The following is a 20,284-nucleotide window of genomic DNA, read 5'->3' as shown; positions in this document are numbered from 1 at the left end:
TTATCAAAACCAATATACTCCCCTATATAAGAAGAAGGTTGTTGGCTTTGGGTTTCCCAATTCCACACAGGATCTACTGAGGGAAGTCCATCTGTCTCTCATAAGTCAATTGGGGAATAGGAAAAACATGTTTTCTGTTATTCACCTTCAGTCTTATTAAGAGTTTTAAACTTCATTTGGGCCACTCTGAAGACCCATTCATCAAAATTGTGTACTTCCCTGCCCAAACACAATTGAGTTGGAAGTTCAGGTATCATACCTGTACGTACTTCCCCAGTATAGTAATACAAACCTGGGTTGAAGGGTGTCCTTTTGTTTGACCATGCACACAACCTACAGTTCTTTGTCCTGTGGGTTTCCAGCCCTTAGGAAGTAGATTTGCTTATTTTGCATATCCTTCCTGTAACTAATTGGGACCAAGCACTGTTACCTTGTGATATTACGGGTACACAAGTTATTCCCCAGTAAAAAAACTTAACATTGGTTTCTTCTAAAGATGCTGATTCTTTAGAGTGAAAAGATATAGTACTTTCACAGGAGAGCCCAACATATAACTCCTTTCGCCTTTACGATTTATGAGGAACTTGTGGATAATGCAACGGACATTGGTAGGCAAAATGTTTAAAGCTACCACAGATAAAACATCCCTCATCTATGGGAGAAAAATTTCCACAAGATTTACGACGCTCCCAGGAAGAATGATTCTTCAAAAAACTGAACTTCGGGGCCCTGCTTCTTTGATTTTAAGTATTTCTGAGAATCCCCCTCTCAATGAATCATTATGTCAAGAGGTTTGGTTTCCTGTCTTAAGGGACAGCCTTTATTTGACAATCAGCTTCTCTTGCTAAAGGATCAGCTTCTCTTGCTATAGGGTAGGGAAAACATTTATTGGGAAATTATTTTAAAAAATTCCCAAATGTATCCTTAGCTGGTTCCAATGATGATTCTGAGAGTTCAAATGTAAACCATATGTCTCTTGATTGTCAGAATTCACAGACTCTGGCAAAGCCTTCTCAAAACATATTAGACAATTAATCTTCCTCGGTTATCACGGGATGTGGAAATAAATGTTCTGGTTGGTTACGATATTCAGGATTGTTAGGTTTATCCAGTGCTTAATTTGTAAAAAAAAAAAAAAAAGTGCCAGGGCCCAAAAAATCTTGGCCCCCCAATGCCGGCCCCGGCACCAATGGGCACCTCCCTCAGCGCGAGTGGCACGGACCGGATCAGTGCTAGGCCTAGAGCAGCCCACCACCAGCCCACCACACTGCTGCCTTCAAGTCACATGTTTGGCGCTGCAGCAACTGCTGCTGCAGGCTAGTAGTGGGATGAATGGGGAAGGAGCACGCATGGGTTGAGGATGTATTCCCTCACCTCTCTGCTTAACATGCAAGTGTACACCTCCAGGGTTGCACCTAGGCTAAAATTTAGGGGGGAGAGACGGTCGGTGACTAACTCTTCATGGAGAGACGCTAACTTCAGAGACAGTGGAGGAGTGGCAAACTTACCTGGGTAGGGGCATCTAACTTCATTACTCATTGTAATGAGACTGTTCTAGTGCAGCTTCAATGTTACAATCAGTTAACTCTCTCCTTTAAGTCTGAACGCACCCACACTTCTTGCACATCCTGAAAGTCCTAGAAAGTGTGAAAATGGCAGATGGTGTGCAATGAAAGACTAAATATCATAGCATAACAGCACATTTCAGAGTCTGGGGCAGTACTCTGGACGGCCCAAGTAACTTCAGTGGCTGGGAGCAACAGTGGAGAAGGGAGTAGTTTCTTACCTGTAACTCCATTTCTCCAGCGTTGGTATCTTTCATGGATTCACATGCTTAGAATATTCCCCGTCGTCAGACTGGGAACCCTCGGTACACATATATAGTTGTTTCCTATAGGAAAAAACTTCCGACACTTGTGTGTCCTATCCACGTCTACGTCCTCTCTGGTGCCGTTCACGCATGCCCCGTAGGACGTAGCGGTATAAAAGCCCCGCCCCCGCGGGTCCCGTCAGATTTCGGCCCCTCCAAAGTAGAAAGGAGAACCTGCTTATGCACATATCTTGCACATTGCATTCCGGGGAGGCTGGTGGGCGCATGTGAATCCATGAAAGATACCAACGCTGGAGAAATGGAGTTACAGGTAAGAAACTACTCCCTTCTCCAGCATTGGATCTTTCATGGATTGACATGCTTAGAATAGATTGTATAGCAGTATCCTAAAAGAAGGAGGTGAGAATGCAATGTAACATACACCACAAAAACACACCAAAACCTAATATATAGGCACGTAAGCAGCAACATATTTTCTGATCTATACATATTCATAATACATACATATATATATATATATATATATATATATATATATATATATTGCTCAAAACAGACACACTAAAGAACCAGAATAGACAAGGCAAAAGACCAAAGCTTAACCGTTTTTGGCTTACCTCATTGAAACAGATGGCGCAGAACTGCCCGTCCCATCTGTACTTCATCCGCATGCTGCCTTTCCAGGCAGTAATGGCGTGTGAACGTGTGTGGGACTGACCATGCCGCCGCCTGGCAGATGTCTGTCAGAGGAATTCCTGCCTACAGCGCCGTGGAAGAGGCTGTCGATCTTGTGGAATGGGCTCTAGGGTGCCCTTGTAGGGGTCTCCCGGCCTTGGAGTGACTAAAAGCAATCGCCGACGAGACCCATCGAGCCAGTCCTTGCTTGGAAATTGCCTTTCCTCTCGTCGACGGACCGTATGCGATGAACAGCTGTCTGGTAGTTCTGAGTTCTTGTGTTCTTTGCAGATAAGATTTCAACGCCCTTTTCACATCTAGAGTATGAAGAGCCTTTTCCGCCGTCGATGACGGGGTCGCAAAGAAAGTAGGGAGAACAATGGTCGAGTGTTTGTGATAGACCGTCTGAACTTTCGGGACGAAAGTAGGATTAGTTGATAGCACCACTTTGTCCTAAAGAATCTCATATACGGGGGGTCTATGACCAATGCCTGTAGCTCCGATACTCTTCTAGCTGATGTAATGGCAATTAAGAAAGCCAGCTTCCATGACAGGAACTGCATGGATGAAGAGGACATTGGCTCGAAAGGTGGCTTCATTAAGGCCGCCAACACCACATTTAGACTCCATATTGGTGGGAACCGCTTTGTTGGGGGAAAAATTTGAAAAAGACCCCTCATGAAATGTTTCACCAGTCTGTCGCTGAATAACGGAGAGGACTGTCTCCTCCTTGTGAACCTTGAGATGGCCGCCAGGTGCACCTTTATGGATGACGAGGATAACCCACTCTCCGCCAGGTGAAGAAGATACAGTAAAACTTGTTCTGGAGTTACTTCTAAAGGCCGTATTTCATGTTGCGTTTGACACCACAAACAGAACCTTCGCCACTTGCAGATGTATGACTTGTTGGTGGAAGGAGCCCTAGCCGCCTGTAGAATTCTCCGGCAATCCGACGAAACTTTCAAGGTGCCAAATTCCGAAAAGTCAGGAGCCAGGCCGTCAGGTTGAGGCTGTCCGGATTGTGATGCCACACCGTTCCCTTGTCCCTGGACAGGAGATTCGGAACCTTCTGGAATGTTATCGGTTGTTCCAATGACAGATGCAGCAGGTCGGAAAACCCGGTTGTCTCGGCCCATACGGTGCCACTAGAATGACCCGGCATTTGTATCTGCGTATCCACTGTACAGTTCTCCGTATAAGGGGAAACGGAGGGAAGGCGTACAGGAACTTGTCTGTCCATGGAAATGAGAACGCTTCCCCTAGGGATCCTTTCTGAGGCCATCTGCTCGCGAACTGCTCGCATTTCTTGTTTTCCTTCGTTGCGAAGAGATCCACTGAGGGGTGACCCCATCTTTTGAAGATTTTCTGCAGCTGAATGGTGTCCATCTCCCACTCGTTTATCTGGGCCATGCATTTATCTGCAAAGAACACAAGAACTCAGAACTACCAGACAGCTGTTCATCGCATACGGTCCGTCGACGAGAGGAAAGGCAATTTCCAAGCAAGGACTGGCTCGATGGGTCTCGTCGGCGATTGCTTTTAGTCACTCCAAGGCCGGGAGACCCCTACAAGGGCACCCTAGAGCCCATTCCACAAGATCGACAGCCTCTTCCACGGCGCTGTGGGCAGGAATTCCTCTGACAGACATCTGCCAGGCGGCGGCATGGTCAGTCCCACACACGTTCACACGCCATTACTGCCTGGAAAGGCAGCATGCGGATGAAGTACAGATGGGACGGGCAGTTCTGCGCCATCTGTTTCAATGAGGTAAGCCAAAAACGGTTAAGCTTTGGTCTTTTGCCTTGTCTATTCTGGTTCTTTAGTGTGTCTGTTTTGAGCAATATATATATATATATATATATGTATATGTGTATATATATATGTGTATATATATATATATATATGGGATACATTACTCACCGTAATCGTATTTCTGATGCTTGTATCTGCTTAGATCACATGCTGTGCATAGGCCGACATCTAGTGGAAGCTGCGGAGTATTACAGTTTGTTTTTCGAAAATCGAAAATGGGCGTCGACACAGGGCGTGCCAGTAATACTATCCCTAGTGTGACGTCCACTGTACCCATGATCCCTCACGCGTCTAGGATCCCCAGATTGTGTTTTTCCTGACATGAGGTAGCATGAGGAGTAGCGTGAGTACAGATAGTCCAAGCAGATAGACAGAAAGGTAGGACTACAAGCAACCATGCGCCTTCTCTCGGAGGGGAGGAAGGGTGGGTTGCATGTGAATTTAAGCAGATACAAGCATCAGAAATACGATTACGGTGAGTAATGTATCCCTTCTGAGGCTTGTGGAATCTGCTTAGATCACATGCTGTGCATAGATTAGCGAGCAGTACCAGAAGAAGGAGGTGGGATGTGAGAAGGGTCATGAGCAAACAGGTGTCTTAGAACCGCTTGTCCCACTTGTGTATCTGTCTTGGAATGAGTGTCAATGCAGTAATGCTGAGTAAAAGTGTGAATAGAGCTACAAGTAGCTGCTTTGCAAATGGTGTCGAGGGGAACATTTGCAATGAAAGCCAGAGTGGCCCCAATGCCTCTAGTAGAGTGGGCCCTTGGCGTAAAAGGCAGAGTCTTTCCAGAAAGAGAGTAACACAGCTGTATACAGTTGATAATCCACTTAGAGATAGCGCCCTTAGAGACGCGATCCTCCTCTCTGCCTGTAGCTACGGAGACAAACAGTTGATCTGTTTTCCTTAGCGGTCTGGTTTTATTTATATAGTATAAGACCGCCCTACGCACATCTAGGGTGTGTAGTTTCACCTCAGCCGAGCTTTGTGGGTTTTGGAAGAAAGCCGGAAGCTCGATGGACTGGTTTACATGGAACTTGGATATGAATTTTGGTGAGAACCTAGGGTGTGTGCGTAAAACCAGTTTGTCCTTGTGGATAGTAAAGAAAGGATCTTGCACTGACAGAGCCTGAATTTCACTGACCCTTCTTATGGAGGTAATGGCTACTAAGAAGGCCGTTTTATAAGTCAGGTGTTTGAGACTACTTTTATGCATGGGTTCGAAGGGGGGGCCCATGAGCTTAGCTAGCACCACGTTGAGGTCCCATCCTGGCGGTGGGTTCGAAATAGGAGGGTGAAGTCTCTTTACTCCTTCCATGAAGGCTTTAACCACTGGTACTTTCCACCACGAGACCCTGTTATGGGATGTGGTGTAAGCCGAGAGGGCTGCCAGGTGTACTTTCAGAGAGTTAAAAACCAACCCTGCATCCAGCAGGTGGAGCATGTATGTTACAACGTTGGAAGGAGTGCAATCAACCGGGTTGATTTGTTTATTCTGGCACCAGATAACGAATCTTTTCCACTTGTCAAAGTAACAGTGTCTTGTATTTGGTTTCCTGGACTCTTTTAGAATGTCCATACACCTCTGTGGTAATTTGAGATGTCCAAACTCTATGACTTCAGGAGCCATGCTGCTAGGTTCATAGAGTTGGGTTCCTGATGCACTGTTTGACCTTGTTGCTGGGACAGAAGGTTGTACCAGGCTGGGAGTCTGATGGGCTCGCACACCGCCATCCTGCGTAGGTGTGGAAACCATGGTTGTCTCGCCCACATGGGAGCAACTAGGATGAGCGTCATTGATTCCTTGTTCATCTTGTACACCACCTTCCTGATGAGAGGAGTTGGTGGAAAAGCGTACGCAAACATCCCTGACCAGTTCATCCACAGGGCATTCCCCTGGGAGTCCGTTTGGGGGAACCTGGATGCAAATCCTGGGCATTGTTTGTTTTCGCTTGTGGCGAATAGGTCTATAGTGGGGAAACCCCACTGAGAGAAGAGATCTTCTACTACGTCTCTGTGAAGGACCCATTCGTGTTCTTCTGGGAGGGAGTCTCTGCTTAGAGCATCCGCTAGGGAATTGAGCTCCCCTGGAACATGTTGCGATGACAGGAAGATGTTCCGTCTGAGTGCCCATATCCATATTTTCTGGGCAAGCTTGGACAGATTTGGCGAACGAGTCCCTCCTTGCTTGTTCAGATAGAACAAGGCTGTCGTGCTGTCCGTCCTGATCTGCACCGACAAGTTCATTAGATGGGGCCCGAACGCCTGCAGCGCTCGGAATACTGCCAGAAGCTCTAGCAGATTGATGTGGTTCTTGGCTACTGAGTGAGACCAGAGACCCTGAGCTGTGTGGTGGAGATGGTGAGCTCCCCACCCAGTCAGGCATGCATCTGTAGTCACCACTGCCTGTACTTCGGGATCGTAAAAGGGTTTCCCCTTTGCGAGATTCTCTCTTGTCCACCAGTGTAGGCTCTGTACGAGTGTTGGCGAAACGACCACTAGATCGTCCCACTGACCACTTGCCTGAGACCACTGTTTCGCCAACCATTCCTGCATGGGACGCATGCGCAGACGCGCGTGGGGGACCAGGTAAATGCATGACGCCATCATGCCCAGTAACCGCATAGCTTTGCGTACTGTTATCTGTTGACCTGACTGATAATGCGGAATTTGCAGAAGTATATTCCGAATTCTTTCTTCCGAAGGGAAGGTCAATTCTTTCTGAGTATCTAGGATAGCTCCTAGAAACTGTTTTGAGGTGCTTGGCACCAGACTTGACTTTTTCTCGTTGATAGAGAAGCCTAATTCGTGGAGGAGGTCGATAGTCCTCTGAATGTTTGACCTGCAGATTCCTGGGGTTTCCCCCGTTATGAGCCAGTCGTCCAGATAAGGGTACACTGGGATTGCCTCCCTACGTAGGTGTGCAGCTGCCACCGCCAGTACCTTGGTGAATACCCTTGGTGCTGAAGCTATCCCGAAGGGCAGTACCTTGAATTGGTAGTGGCGACTGTCCACCTTGAAGCGCAAGTATTTTCTGTGCGCCGGGAGCATGGAAATATGAAAATAGGCATCTTTCATATCCAAGGTTGCCATGTAATCCCCCTTTTTTAGGAGTGGGATTACCTCTTGTAGCGTGGTCATACGGAATCTTTGGGGCTTGACATACTTGTTGGCAGGCCGTAAGTCCAATACTGGGCGCATTGTTAAATCTTTCTTTGGCACAAGGAAGTAAGTTGAATAGATACCCTTGTTTACCTGGTGTCCTGGGACGAGTTCTATGGCGTCCTTTAGGAGCAGATTGTAGATCTCCTCGAGGAGGATCTTCTGATGTTCTAAAGAGTGGACTTTTTGTCTTGGAGGATGGTTTCGGGGACGTTGCAGTAGTTCTATACAGTACCCCTTGGATACCGTTGACAGCACCCATCTGTCGGATGTTATCCCTTCCCATGCCTGGGTGAAGCTGGATATTCGTCCCCCTACTGGGGTTGCATGGGAAGGGACCCTGAAATGAGCGTCACTGCTTTGGTGGAGGCGTGCCGCCTCCTTTACTGGGGCTGCCTCTGCCTCTACCACGTCCTCTTCTACCAGCCCTACCATACCCCTGGGTAGACTGTTGTGAGTTGGTGTTCCACTGTGTACCCTGGGTGTGGGAATAGCTATTTCCTCTATTGGAATTTTGGCCGCGGGGGCGACGAAAATTGCCGTTCCCTCTTTGGTTAGGTGGTTTTGTAGTTAACTGGCCAAGGGATTTGAGGGTGTCGAATTCCTCCTTAGCGTTTTTTAGAGCGTCCTCGACTGCCTTTCCAAACAGGAGATCACTTTCCACTGGTTTGTCTAAGAGTGCAGCTTGTGTTTCTGCTCTGAATCCCGACTGCCTCAACCAAGCATGTCTTTTGATGACAGTCCCCTCTGCTATAATCCTACCCGCATTGTCTGCGGCGTCCAAAGTTGCTTTTAAAATGCAGCCTGAGACGTTTCTTCCCTCTGCACAAATGCGAGATAGCTGGCTCTTAAGGGGTTCGGGAGCGGAATCTATTAGTGCTGCCACTTCTTCCCACTGATGGCAGTTGTAGCTTGCCAACAGTGTGGTGGAATTCGCGATTCTGGTTTGGTAGGCTGCCGTGGAAGCTACTTTTCTACCAAAACCATAGAGTTTCTTACTTTCCTTGTCGGGGGGAGCCTCCGAGGAAGATAATGGGGTTCCAGCTCTCTTGCGGGTGTTAGTTACGACTAGAGAGTCTGGCTTAAGTTGGCCTCTAATATATAGAGGGTCCGACTGGGCTGCTTTAAACAGCTTCTCTACTCTCGGGTTTACAGGTCTTGTCAGGTTTGGGTTGATAAGGGATGGTGCTATTCTGCGTTGAATAGATTTCAGGATGGGAATGGTCTGGGCTACTGTCTTCCTTTCCCCTATTAGTTCCTCCGCGAAGTCCCTCTCTTCTTGGACACCTTGTGTGTCTATGTGGAAGTGGTTAGCTGCCCTAGAGAGCAGTTCATTCAGGAGGGGCTGATTATCTATTGGGGAATCAGACACTGGGGCTTCCCTTTCGACTGGTGAGTCCATTCTGAAAATATCTGGGCTATTTTCTGGCTCATCCTCGTCTTCGTCCTCCCCGTAATAATCTGACACTGCGAGATCTTCTGGTGTCTCAAAATCCTGACCCTCTATAAGGGAAGAGTCTCCTTGGCCTGTAGGGAAAAGGCAAGAATAGGGTTGGACCTCGAAGGGGTCTGAAGCCTTTAATGGTGTCTCGACCCGGGGCCTTTTATTTGAAGGGATAGGGTCCCTTGAACCTGAGGGAGAAGATTCCTGAGGGTTTAAAGCTAGGAGTTGGTCAGGGTGTCTTTCGAAGAAATTTGCTAAGGAAGACATTCTTGACATTACTCTGTCAATGTCCTCGCATGACCAGAGTTTGGAGCTTGGGGTGACCTTGTTGGAACTTTCTATGGACTGTCCCTGAGAAGACTTGGACTGGGAAGTCAGTTCTCTTGTTGTGGGGGATTGCAAGGGTTGTTTCCTTTGCTGCTTACCCCCTTCCCCGTGGGTGGAAGTGTGTTTACCATTTCCCTTATCTTTCGACGCCTGGCGTCGAGGATCGGAGGTGGAATCCCTGTGTTTCGAACTAGGCTTCGAAACTGGGCCCTCCTTACTACCAAGTGATGTACCCTTTCCCTGGGGTGCAGGCTGGGGATGGAAGTCGTGTTCGTCTCCGGACGAGTGATCTTCCGTGATGTTAATGGGCGAGGCACTATGTGCAAGTGTGGAGGCTTGCCTGACGTCGTGCGGCGACCTCGACCGGGACCGCCCAGAGGACGTCCTTTCGGACCGCTCCTTCTGTGCCTCTTTCCGAGGTTTCGACGACGTCGAATCTCGGGTGGATTTTTTGTGTTTAGCGTGTGTATGTGTAACGCTTTTGTCGCCGGGGGACTTCCCCATAGTCGCCGGGACGGACGACCTTCCGAGGCCGGGGACGTGCGTTAGGCTGTCTTTCGACGCCTTGGTGCCCTCGCCGTCCGAAAGTCTGGCGTCGCTGCCGTCGCTGAAGGTACCCTCCGCCTCCATAGCTGCTAGCTTGGCGTGGTGGGCCCAACGCTTGGTGGAGCGGTCCTTAATAGTTTTAGTCTTAAACCTACTACAGGCCCTGCAACCCGCCTCGGGGTGGTCTCTGGGCAGGCAAAGGTTGCACGTAGCGTGCTTATCTACCCAAGGGTATTTCTTATTACACTTGGGGCAAAACTGAAAGGGCGTACCCTCCATACGCGCCTGTGGGCAGCGGGCAAGTGTGTGTAGGTAAGAAGGTGTCTATAACCGAGTGTGGAAGTGTACCACCCCCCACTCTCCCTACTTGTAGGGCCGAGGCCAGCGGCCCAGGCCCGAGCCGAGGCGGAAGCCTCAAGGCCCAATCCGTCGGGTTTCGACGTAGATCTCCTCCCCGGTTCGGCGTCGAGATGCTGATCGACGTAAGGGTGACAAAACGGGGCAAATTAGAATTAGTTTTGAGTGCAAATATGGCAAAGCCAGGGAACTCCGATGAAGTGCTTCCGACCAGAATGGCGGAAAAAAACAATCTGGGGATCCTAGACGCGTGAGGGATCATGAGTACAGTGGACGTCACACTAGGGATAGTATTACTGGCACGCCCTGTGTCGACGCCCATTTTCGATTTTCGAAAAACAAACTGTAATACTCCGCAGCTTCCACTAGATGTCGGCCTATGCACAGCATGTGATCTAAGCAGATTCCACAAGCCTCAGAAATATATATATATATATGTTTATATATATATATATATATATATATATATATATATATATATATATGTATGTATGTATTATGAATATGTATATATCAGAAAAGGAAGTAATCAGGTCAATTCAAGTGGGAGATTTTTTGGCGTCGCTGGATCTACAGGACGCGTACTTCCACATACCTGTGTGTCAAAAACACAGAAAGTTTCTGAGGTTCATGGTACGTCGGACACACTACCAATTCGCAGTGCTTCCGTTTGGTCTCAAATCCTCCCCAAGAACGTTCACAAAATGTTTGGCACCCGTGGCAGCCTGGCTGAGAAAGAAAGGGCATCATGTATACCCGTACCTCGACGACTGGCTTGTGAGGGGATCCTCCTCGGCGTCGACCAACGACAGCGTACAGGCTACCGTACAGCTTCTGCAACGACTGGGGTTCGCAGTGAACTTCGAAAAGTCCTCTCTAAGGCCATCAAAGAACTTAAAGTTCTTGGGAGCTCAATTCAAAACCCAGTCGGGAATAGTGAAACCTTCCCTAGACAGAATGTCAAAGATCAATCGACTGACGAGTCAACTACGTTTACATGGCACACTCTCAGTGAGAAAGTATGTGGCGATCCTAGGTTCCATGGCTTCCTGCATCCATCTAGTAGCCAACTGTCGATTGTTCATGAGGCCACTTCAGGAATTCCTAGCGGACAGATGGAAGCAGGCCACGGGTCGGTGGTCAGACAGGGTAACCGTCGACGACAACAAAATCATCCGAGCACTCCAATGGTGGAAAAGCGTTCACAACCTGGACAGAGGAGTACCTCTACAAGAACCAGAATTTCAGCGAACCATCATCACGGACGCATCCCTGACAGGCTGGGGAGCACACATGGACAACTACCAAACCCAGGGCAGATGGTCCCCGACCGAATCACTCCTACATATCAATGTACTGGAACTGAGGGCAGTGAGATGGGCCTTGAGGTCATTCCTCCCACATATCAAGGAGTTGAGAGTAAGAGTGCTGACAGACAACACGACAGCCATGTTCTACTTGATAAAACAAGGCGGCACGAGGTCCAGGACCCTGTCCGGGGAGGCTCAAAAGGTATGGCATTGGGCTTTGAAACACAACATATCTATAGTGGCTCATCATCTTCCAGGAGTGAAGAACGTACAAGCGGATTCCCTAAGCAGAAGCTACCATGAACCTCAGAAACTTTCTGTGTTTTTGACACATAGGTATGTGGAAGTACGCGTCCTGTAGATCCAGCGACGCCAAAAAATCTCCCACTTGAATTGACCCGATTACTTCCTGCAGCGTGAGCATTTTGAATTTTTGGCTCTGTAAGGTCTTGTTGAGGTCGCGCAGGTCGAGAATGGGACGCCACTTTCCGTTTGGCTTTTTTACCACAAAACACTGTGAGTATACCCCTTGGCCTTTCTGCGATGCAGGAACCACTTCTATGGCACCTTTCTGTAACATAAGTGCTACTTCCTGCAGCAAAACGCTCAGATGTGGTTGGGGTAGGAATACCGGTGGACATTTTGGAGGTTTGCATTTGAATAGTAGCGAATGTCCGTACCTCACTGTGTCCAACACCCACTGAACTGTTGTGATGTCCTCCCATTCTTCGACGAAGCTTGACACTCTTCCTCCCAGAACGGTGCGCTTCCCGTCATTGCTGGTCTTTTTGTTTGTTCGTCGACGAGGGATAGGCCGGTCGTCTCTTGGATGACTGGAAATTTCTGCGCCGGCTTGAGTTTTGAGAGGCGCGTCTATATCCCTGGGAAGGGTATGCTGATCTGCCAAAGGATCTATCCCTGGATGCAGAGAATCTTGAATTGCCCGATGCCCCTTTAAAGGGACGAAAAGATCGAACATTTTTTCCACTTTGAAGGGCACCCAACGAGCGTGCCGTATCCGAGTCCTCCTTCATGCCTTTCAGGGCCTCATCCACCTTTTCTCCAAAAAGAAGGTCACCTTCGAAGGGCATGTCCAATACTTTATACTGCACCTCGGGCCTGAAGTTGGTGCACTTAAGCCAAGCCTGGCGTCTAAGAACAACCCCGTTGTTTACTTGTTTAAAGCCCGACTCCGCCAGGTCCACCGCTATGTTAATTGCATGATTCGATGCTTCTTCGCCCTCTCGTACCAGAGACATAGCCGTTTTTCGATGTTCCTCCGGAAGGTGGTCCAGTATAGGGGCTAGTCTGTGCCACATTTCCCTGTCGTACCTGGCGACAATAGCCAAAGAGTTGGCTGCTTTCACAGTTGTAGCACCCACGGATAGTACCTTCTTACCAAACACATCTTGGCGCCTTGCCTCATTATCCGGAGGGGTAGAGCACTTGTGTTGGGCCCTCGCTTTCCTTGTCGCTGCTGCCGACACCACTGAGTCAGGTGTAGGTTGGGACGAAAGACATTTCGGGGTAGAGTCTGGCACTTTAAACTTCTTTGCAATGCGGCCTTTGACGGCCGGTTCAGAAAACGGGTGACGCATGGTTTGAACACCCTCTTTCCAGACATGATCTAAAATGGGTATTGAGAATACTGAATGTCTATTCTTACCCATATGGTCGAACAGAAAACAGTCCTTTTTCTCCTCCTGCTGGACCAAGCCAAATTCCTTGCATGCCTTTTCCATCATTGAATGAAAAGCGCCAATATCGTCTGGTGGAGACGGGTGAGTGGGGCTCTTTGGTGTTTCCAATTCAACATCCGACACCCAGGATGGATCCCTAGATGGAGACAGGGAGATATCCGATACCGATCCTCGGTCAGATACAGAGTCCGACAGCTCACCCTCCTCGTGGACCACTGGAGTCACCGGGACTCTGGTCGTTTGGGTTGGACGATATGACGGGCCTGGCTAGTCGACGGGAGGCGTTGACGGGTTCACTGGTGGAAGCCTTTCATCCAACGATTTAAGCAGCGAGTGCAATGAGGACAGGACCTCCATGGACAGGGCCGATTGTGAGTTTGAAAACTGGGTAAACACCTGAGAACCGGTCGCTCCTGATGGTGACTTGGCTCGGAGCCCAAGATCTTCCGGGCCCGCAATCCTGAAGCCGTTGTCTTCCTTCGAGGAAATCGACGCTGCTTGTTCCTGCAGCAACGTGTCCGGCAACACCAGATCAAAAACCTCTGGTCTCCAGGCCTGAACTTCGGTCGACGAGGGCATCGTCGCCGTCGTCGGCAGCGGGTTGATGACGGGGGAAACCAACTGCGTTAGCGGCAGTGATGACACTGACTGGTTCGTCGTCGATGGTGGGCCTGCAGGTGGCTTAGGCGGTCCCGCCTTCACAGAGCTCTCCCTGCGCTTTTCCGACTCCCTACTCGTGGCAGATCTATGAGGATCGCCCGAGGAGGATTTTGGCCTTTCCTTTCCATATTTTTTCGACGAAGACTTTTTTGAAGATTCTTTTGAAGAGTCTTTGGAAGAGTGGCTTCGTGGAACATCCTTTTCCGCCGGTCGAGTTTTCTTTGCCGGTGGTTCCAACGAGGCTGAACGGCGCGGGGCCCCCGATGTTTTCGTCGAGGCCACGCTGCGCACGGAGCCAACCTCCGACTGAGGATATGCTCCCGCCCCGTCATTTAACCACGACACCAGTCGCCGACTCCGATCTTTCAGGGTTTTCTGGGAAAAACCTTTACATATTTCGCACTGGTCTGCCGAATGGTGAGGGTGGAGGCAATATATACAATCTAGATGGCCGTCCCCCTCGTAAACCTTTTTCAATCCGCACGTGGCGCACGGGCGGAAGAGCGGTTTGCCCGACATCCTGGTAAGACCAATAACCTTTCGATCAAAAACGAGTAATTTCAACAATAACCTAGAAAGTAGAGACTACGCGAGGAGATCCCACTATCTTTGGAGACGGTTGAAATCTGACGGGACCCGCGGGGGCGGGGCTTTTATACCGCTACGTCCTACGGGGCATGCGTGAACGGCACCAGAGAGGACGTAGACAGGACACACAAGTGTCGGAAGTTTTTTCCTATAGGAAACGACTATATACGTGTACCGAGGGTTCCCAGTCTGACGGGGAATATTCTAAGCATGTGAATCCATGAAAGATCCAATGCTGGAGAAAATGTAATGTTGGTTCTACCACAGTTAGTCTACTATACATACTAGAATCTTTGGTGCACTGACTGGCTGGTGAGACTATGGGCCTCATTACAAGTGATGCGGTAAGGGGTTGATGGCGCCTTTAAAAGGTGCCGGCGTCGTTAACCCCATACCGCCTCATTACGAGGTCCCCTCGCGGGACCCGCCATGGACGTCTTGTCAGACCAGACGTCCTTTGCGGGTCCCGCAAGGGGACCAGCATGCTAACAACGGGCCGTCATTAACGGGCCCGTTAGCATGTTCCCCATTCCCATTGTGCCTTATGGGGGCTCAAATGGGAATGAGGATGTTCCAGGTCTGGGTTCCCTGAATGGGGAAATACCGGGCCCTCCAAAGTCGGAATGGCCCGGTATTTCCCCATTCAGGGACCACGGACCCGAGTTTGGAGGCAGCCATGCCCTTATTAAGGGCATGGCTACTTACAAACTCGTAATGATGCCCTATGTCTGCCTGTCAAATCAAGTGTTATGACTCCAAGACTGGGGAGGGCCAGTGCAGCAATAATGCAATTCTATGTGACAGTATTGGAGCCACTAGCAGATGAGCACCAGCGTACACTAATGTGTCCCTACATTATTAAAACTATCCTATTGTAAGGGTGTAAACGTAATCACTTATAAGCACTCCAGTTAATGCAGTTGAAGTCAGGGTGAGATTACATTATTTGGCCAGGATCACACACCTATGCTAAACAGCAAAGCGTGAATTTTAACCCACTCTGCAATTTGGGAATGGCCACCTTCTTCCATGCTTTACATGGAACAAATATTTAAGTTTTGGATGTCAAGACCTACAATAATACTGCCCTATAGAGTAATATCAGTGTAACTTTATTTTCCACATCCTGAATGGAAAACTATATATAAGATGCAAACGGCAAAATATCTATTTACCCAGTTTATTCTCAGAGCTTTAAGACACACAATAAAATAAGCTGCGTCATAAACAGACTTGCAAGGTGACTGGTGACCTTTCAGTTGGAAATTCACCATCCTGCAGCATAAGAAAGGCCAATTATGCTGCCTGCTGATGAGAAAAGAAAGGTGTTGCCGAGTTCATTATGGCACTGCAGAGCCAGGGACAGAATGTGTCTCAGGGGGGCTGTGACTCGAGGAAACGGGCAGTGCTTGATCATCAAAGCATGTTCCTGATGCTGAACTGTTAAAGGACACATGAGGCGTCTGTCCATAATAAATGCCTGGATTGCATGCTAGCTGTGCCCAAATATATGCCACTATTGCCAGTTCTAACAATTTCATAATAGTGGCCACAATATGTTTCAGCAGATCACAGTAAAGTACATGTTGATGATACCTCCATACTTAAAATATGCCAGTATGGACATGTAAAACACTGTACCCAAATACATTGCAATATTGCTAATGCAAAACACTTTCCTGATATTGTCCAGAATATATGTCAGACATGCTACTGAAAAGAGCATGTTTGTGATGCCTCTGTCCACTACATATGGCAGCATAGCCCCTAAAACACTTTCTCATGCTGGCTGTGCTGTGCCCAAATGGTGTGCAGTGAAAAAGTCGAAAACATTATGTCGAAAGTCAATGTTGGGAAAAAAATGTTGATTTTTTTTTCCCGAATGTTTTCTTTTATTTACATATTTTTTTGGGTTCTGCAAGTAAAAAAAAGGGGTAAAACAAAAAAAATTACATAAAAAGTGGGTTTGGGGGAGGAACCCCCCATTTCGAATTGACATTCGACATTTTATTTTCTCGACATTATGACTTTCGACATAATGTAATTCAAAATGATCACTATAAACCTGCCCAAATATATGCCAGTACAAAATACTTTCCTGATATTGTCCACAATATGTCACCCATGCCCCTAAAATGTACATGTTTGTGATGCCTCTTTCCATTATATATGTCCGTATGGCCCCGCAAAACACTGTACCATGCTGACTGGCCAAATATGTGCCAGAATTGCCATTTAAAAAGATTTTCATGATCGTTCGACCAATGTATACCACCATTCCACACATAAAATGAACATTCCCGATGTCAATGCTGATGCAAGCCACGCCAAAATTGCAAACACACACACATGCATGTGTTACACTTGCACATACAAACACTGTCACTTACTCACATACACATACATACATGAACACAGACAACACATACATTCATTCATACTTTTTCACATACTTTTATTAACATTGAACACATGTAAGCATGCCAGCCCTTTTTTGAAAAGTCACACTTACCTTAATTCCACATGAAAATATGTTCATAACTCTCTACTCTTAGTTTGTGCGAGCTCCAGGTAGTCTAAGACCTGTGTAACGCTGGCAAAGCTCTGGGGAGCATCCACGAGCATTGGCATTTCTCAGATCTTGGTTCCAGGGCACCTTTGGCCTGAGCAGTTTGAGGATGTCACCAATTTGCTCACCTTCTCCATAAGTGCAAGCTCAGAGGTGAGCATGAAATGTAGTTTAAAAACCTGGCAGGTGACAGGGAAGAGCACCCGGATGTGGAGGAGGGACCCAACGTGGGTGACAACGGTCCCCGCCCCCCGGTTCACCTCCCGGCCAAGTCAATAGTTGTGGCTTTTCCGTAGTGAAAACTTTTCACTACGCAAAAACCGCAACTATTGACTTTCACTGAAAAGCTCCTCTGTTCAGACACACGCGCACCCGCATAAAGTGGGGAAGCCGAGGAGGGGATAGGCAGGAAAAGGGCAATAACAAATAGAGGGACAATGGGGCAAATTGTTGTAGTTGTCTCCTCTTGGGGTGCTATCCAACAATAGCATTTTTTAGCGGCTGCCTCCTACAGTAATGTGTGTCGCATAGAACACCATTCACCCACATTCAGAAAACACCTTAAAAACTGCCATAGAATAAAACTGAAAAACGGGCAACAATCCCCTCCCACCTGTCCCCGCATTCATCACCAGCATCCTATCAACTGATGCCCTTATGGCCGGTGCATGCGTCCCTGTGTTCTGCATATGCTGGCTGCTCCCCCACACTGCAGACGAGTCTGGCGGTCCGGGGCCACTACACTAAGGATCATATAATTACAGTTAGTGTGTGCGGGGAAGGAGTCCTCGGCAGCTTTCATGGGGCTACGGCAGTGATAATGATTTAATAAACATGCACACACGGCAATACATTCTCTCGAATGCAACATTTAAGAAAATCTCGTTTAACATACTGAAAGGTGTTCATAGCTTACCTTACCTCTTGGAGTCGTCAGGGCCGGGAGACTTGAGATTCAGGTCCGGGGTGGTCCTGGCTGGGCCACACAAACAACCAAAATGACGGGCCTGGCTGAGGGCAGCAACTAGGCCATGGTGCGCACCACACGTGGGCTGGCTCAGGCGGGCTCTCAGGAGATGACGAGTGACCACGCAAGGCCCTAACACTGAAATTGTGAGTGAAGGTGGCGTTGTGCCCATTCCCCACCCTCGCTCGTGACCATTTTTGATGTAATTGGCTCAGAAGAACAGCCAATGAAAACTGTACATTCTGTGTTACTGTACAGAATGTATCAAATACTGTATAGTAACACAGAATTTTCATTGGCTGTTTCACTGCGCTGTAGTCAGGCAGGGTGCAGGGGCTGGCCCAGCCAGCCATATGCCTGCAAGTAGAGCGCAACTCGAGTCTAGATGACAATACACAAAGAAAACAATTACAAGCACTGCGCCGGCCCGCATGATGTTCCGGTGCCCAAAATAGACTGCCGGTGTTGGCCACCGGCAAACACCGGCACAATTTAAGCACTGGGTTTATCTTCATTCAATGAGTCCCACGAAACTTAATATACCACGTTTCCCACATTGCCTCTCTTGCTGATTTTAAGAGGTATAAAATGAGAGGGAATACATTATAAATTACTCACCGTAGTCCCCTTTCATCCATAATGCATGGGCGCCCCTTCCGAGGGACGGGAGACGGAATCTTTTTCACCAGAAAACACCTTCTTCCCCTTTAAATTTAGAGGCGCGCAAGGGTGCGATCCTGGGAGCATGCGCTGCCCTGAATCCGCCCTCCGGCGCCACACCTCAGTCCCCGTTGACGCGTCGACAACTGATTTAACATTGCCCAATGACACCAGCATTATTAGGGGGGAGGATGGTGGGACGTATGGAGGAAAGGGGACAAGTACATTAGTCACTACGGTGAGTAACTTATAATTACTCTTACGTCCCGTCCCTTTTCCTCCATACTGCATGGGCGATTACAACTGAATGTAGCCCCAGGGTGGCGAGATCATCCTTAAGCAAACAGGTTCCTTAGAACTGCCTGTCCGAAAGCCGCATCAGATCTAGAGCCGGCATCCAAACAGTAATGCTTGCAGAAAGCCGAGGGAGTGGCCCAAGTGGCCGTCCTGCTTTTTTATTTCTTTATTAATTTTCCAACAAAGTATAAGCAGGAAGTCATTGGTTAATCATCGCAATATGTATAATTCAAAAGAAACATATAACATGCCCCCCCTCCCACTCCCGCCGAGCCCACAGTTAGATCTTCAATCTTCATTTTGGCCTTGTGACGGGCCAGGACTGTCTGTGCTGTCTAAGGTGCTATCTCGCGCTGCTGGGTGGAGCAATGGCACAGTTAACGCCACCCACCGGAGTAGTTCCTCTCTGGAGTCCAGCCTCTGTACTTGGATTGCTGTTTCCCATGCAGCAGTCTCCGCGGATATCCATCTTTTGAGGTCTGCCCACCAAAGGGCTTCGCTCAGGTCTCTGGCGCTTTTCCAACCCATGGCTATGCGTCTTTTCGCCGTTATGTATATTAAGTCTTTGAGCTTATTAAGGGGCTTGTTTTTGCTGCTACGCTTATATCTTCCCAATATGCAGGGTGCTGGATCGTGAATTTCGACTGCTATCTCCGCGTTTGCCACCTTTTCCTTAACCTGGGCCCAGAACCTTTGAACCGTGGGACAACCCCAGAACATGTGGGTCATTCCTGCCTTTGGCTCGTTGCATTTGGGGCATGTCTGGACTGTGGACCCTTTGAACCTTGATATGGCTTCGGGTGTGAGGTAAGCTCTGTTAGTAATGTATAGCTGGATAAGCTGCAGGCGGGCATTCCTAGAGATTTTCTTGTGTTAATGGGTTATTTTCTTCCATGCTTTGTCTTCGAATTTTAGGCCCAGTTCGATCTCCCACCTTCCTTTGCATTTAAGTTCGTTCATGGTTGTGCCCTGTAGCAAGGCTTCATAAAGTCTGGAGATTTCGTGGCCTCCCTCGGCAGTGTCCAGCATTGACTCGATCACATTTTCTATGACCTGGTCGGAAGCCTCTGTCCATCTTTTCTTTATGGCCTGGATTACTGCCCTGTGGAGCAGAAACTGGCCAGCGGGCAGGCCTGTGGACTCCCTGAGGTCGGCGAATTACATTAGTTCCTGCTCTTGAGTGAGGTCCCCCAGCACCGCCACGCCCCAGGGCTCCCATTGGATGCGTGTTTCTATATGCCCCATGGATGTTTAGCCATGATTGCAGCGATCGGGATCTGCGGGGAGAGTGGGTCTACCGACCCCACTTTTTCACAGGCTCGCCTCCAGAGTTGGGTACCAAGCTTAGCTAGATAAGGGTGATGCTGTGAAGCCTCCT

This window comes from Ambystoma mexicanum, chromosome 3q (assembly GCF_040938575.1).
Source record: "Ambystoma mexicanum isolate Mex_15411 chromosome 3q, UKY_AmexF1_1, whole genome shotgun sequence".
In the NCBI taxonomy this organism is placed as follows: Eukaryota; Metazoa; Chordata; class Amphibia; order Caudata; family Ambystomatidae; genus Ambystoma; species Ambystoma mexicanum.
This window is presented reverse-complemented; position numbering follows the sequence as displayed.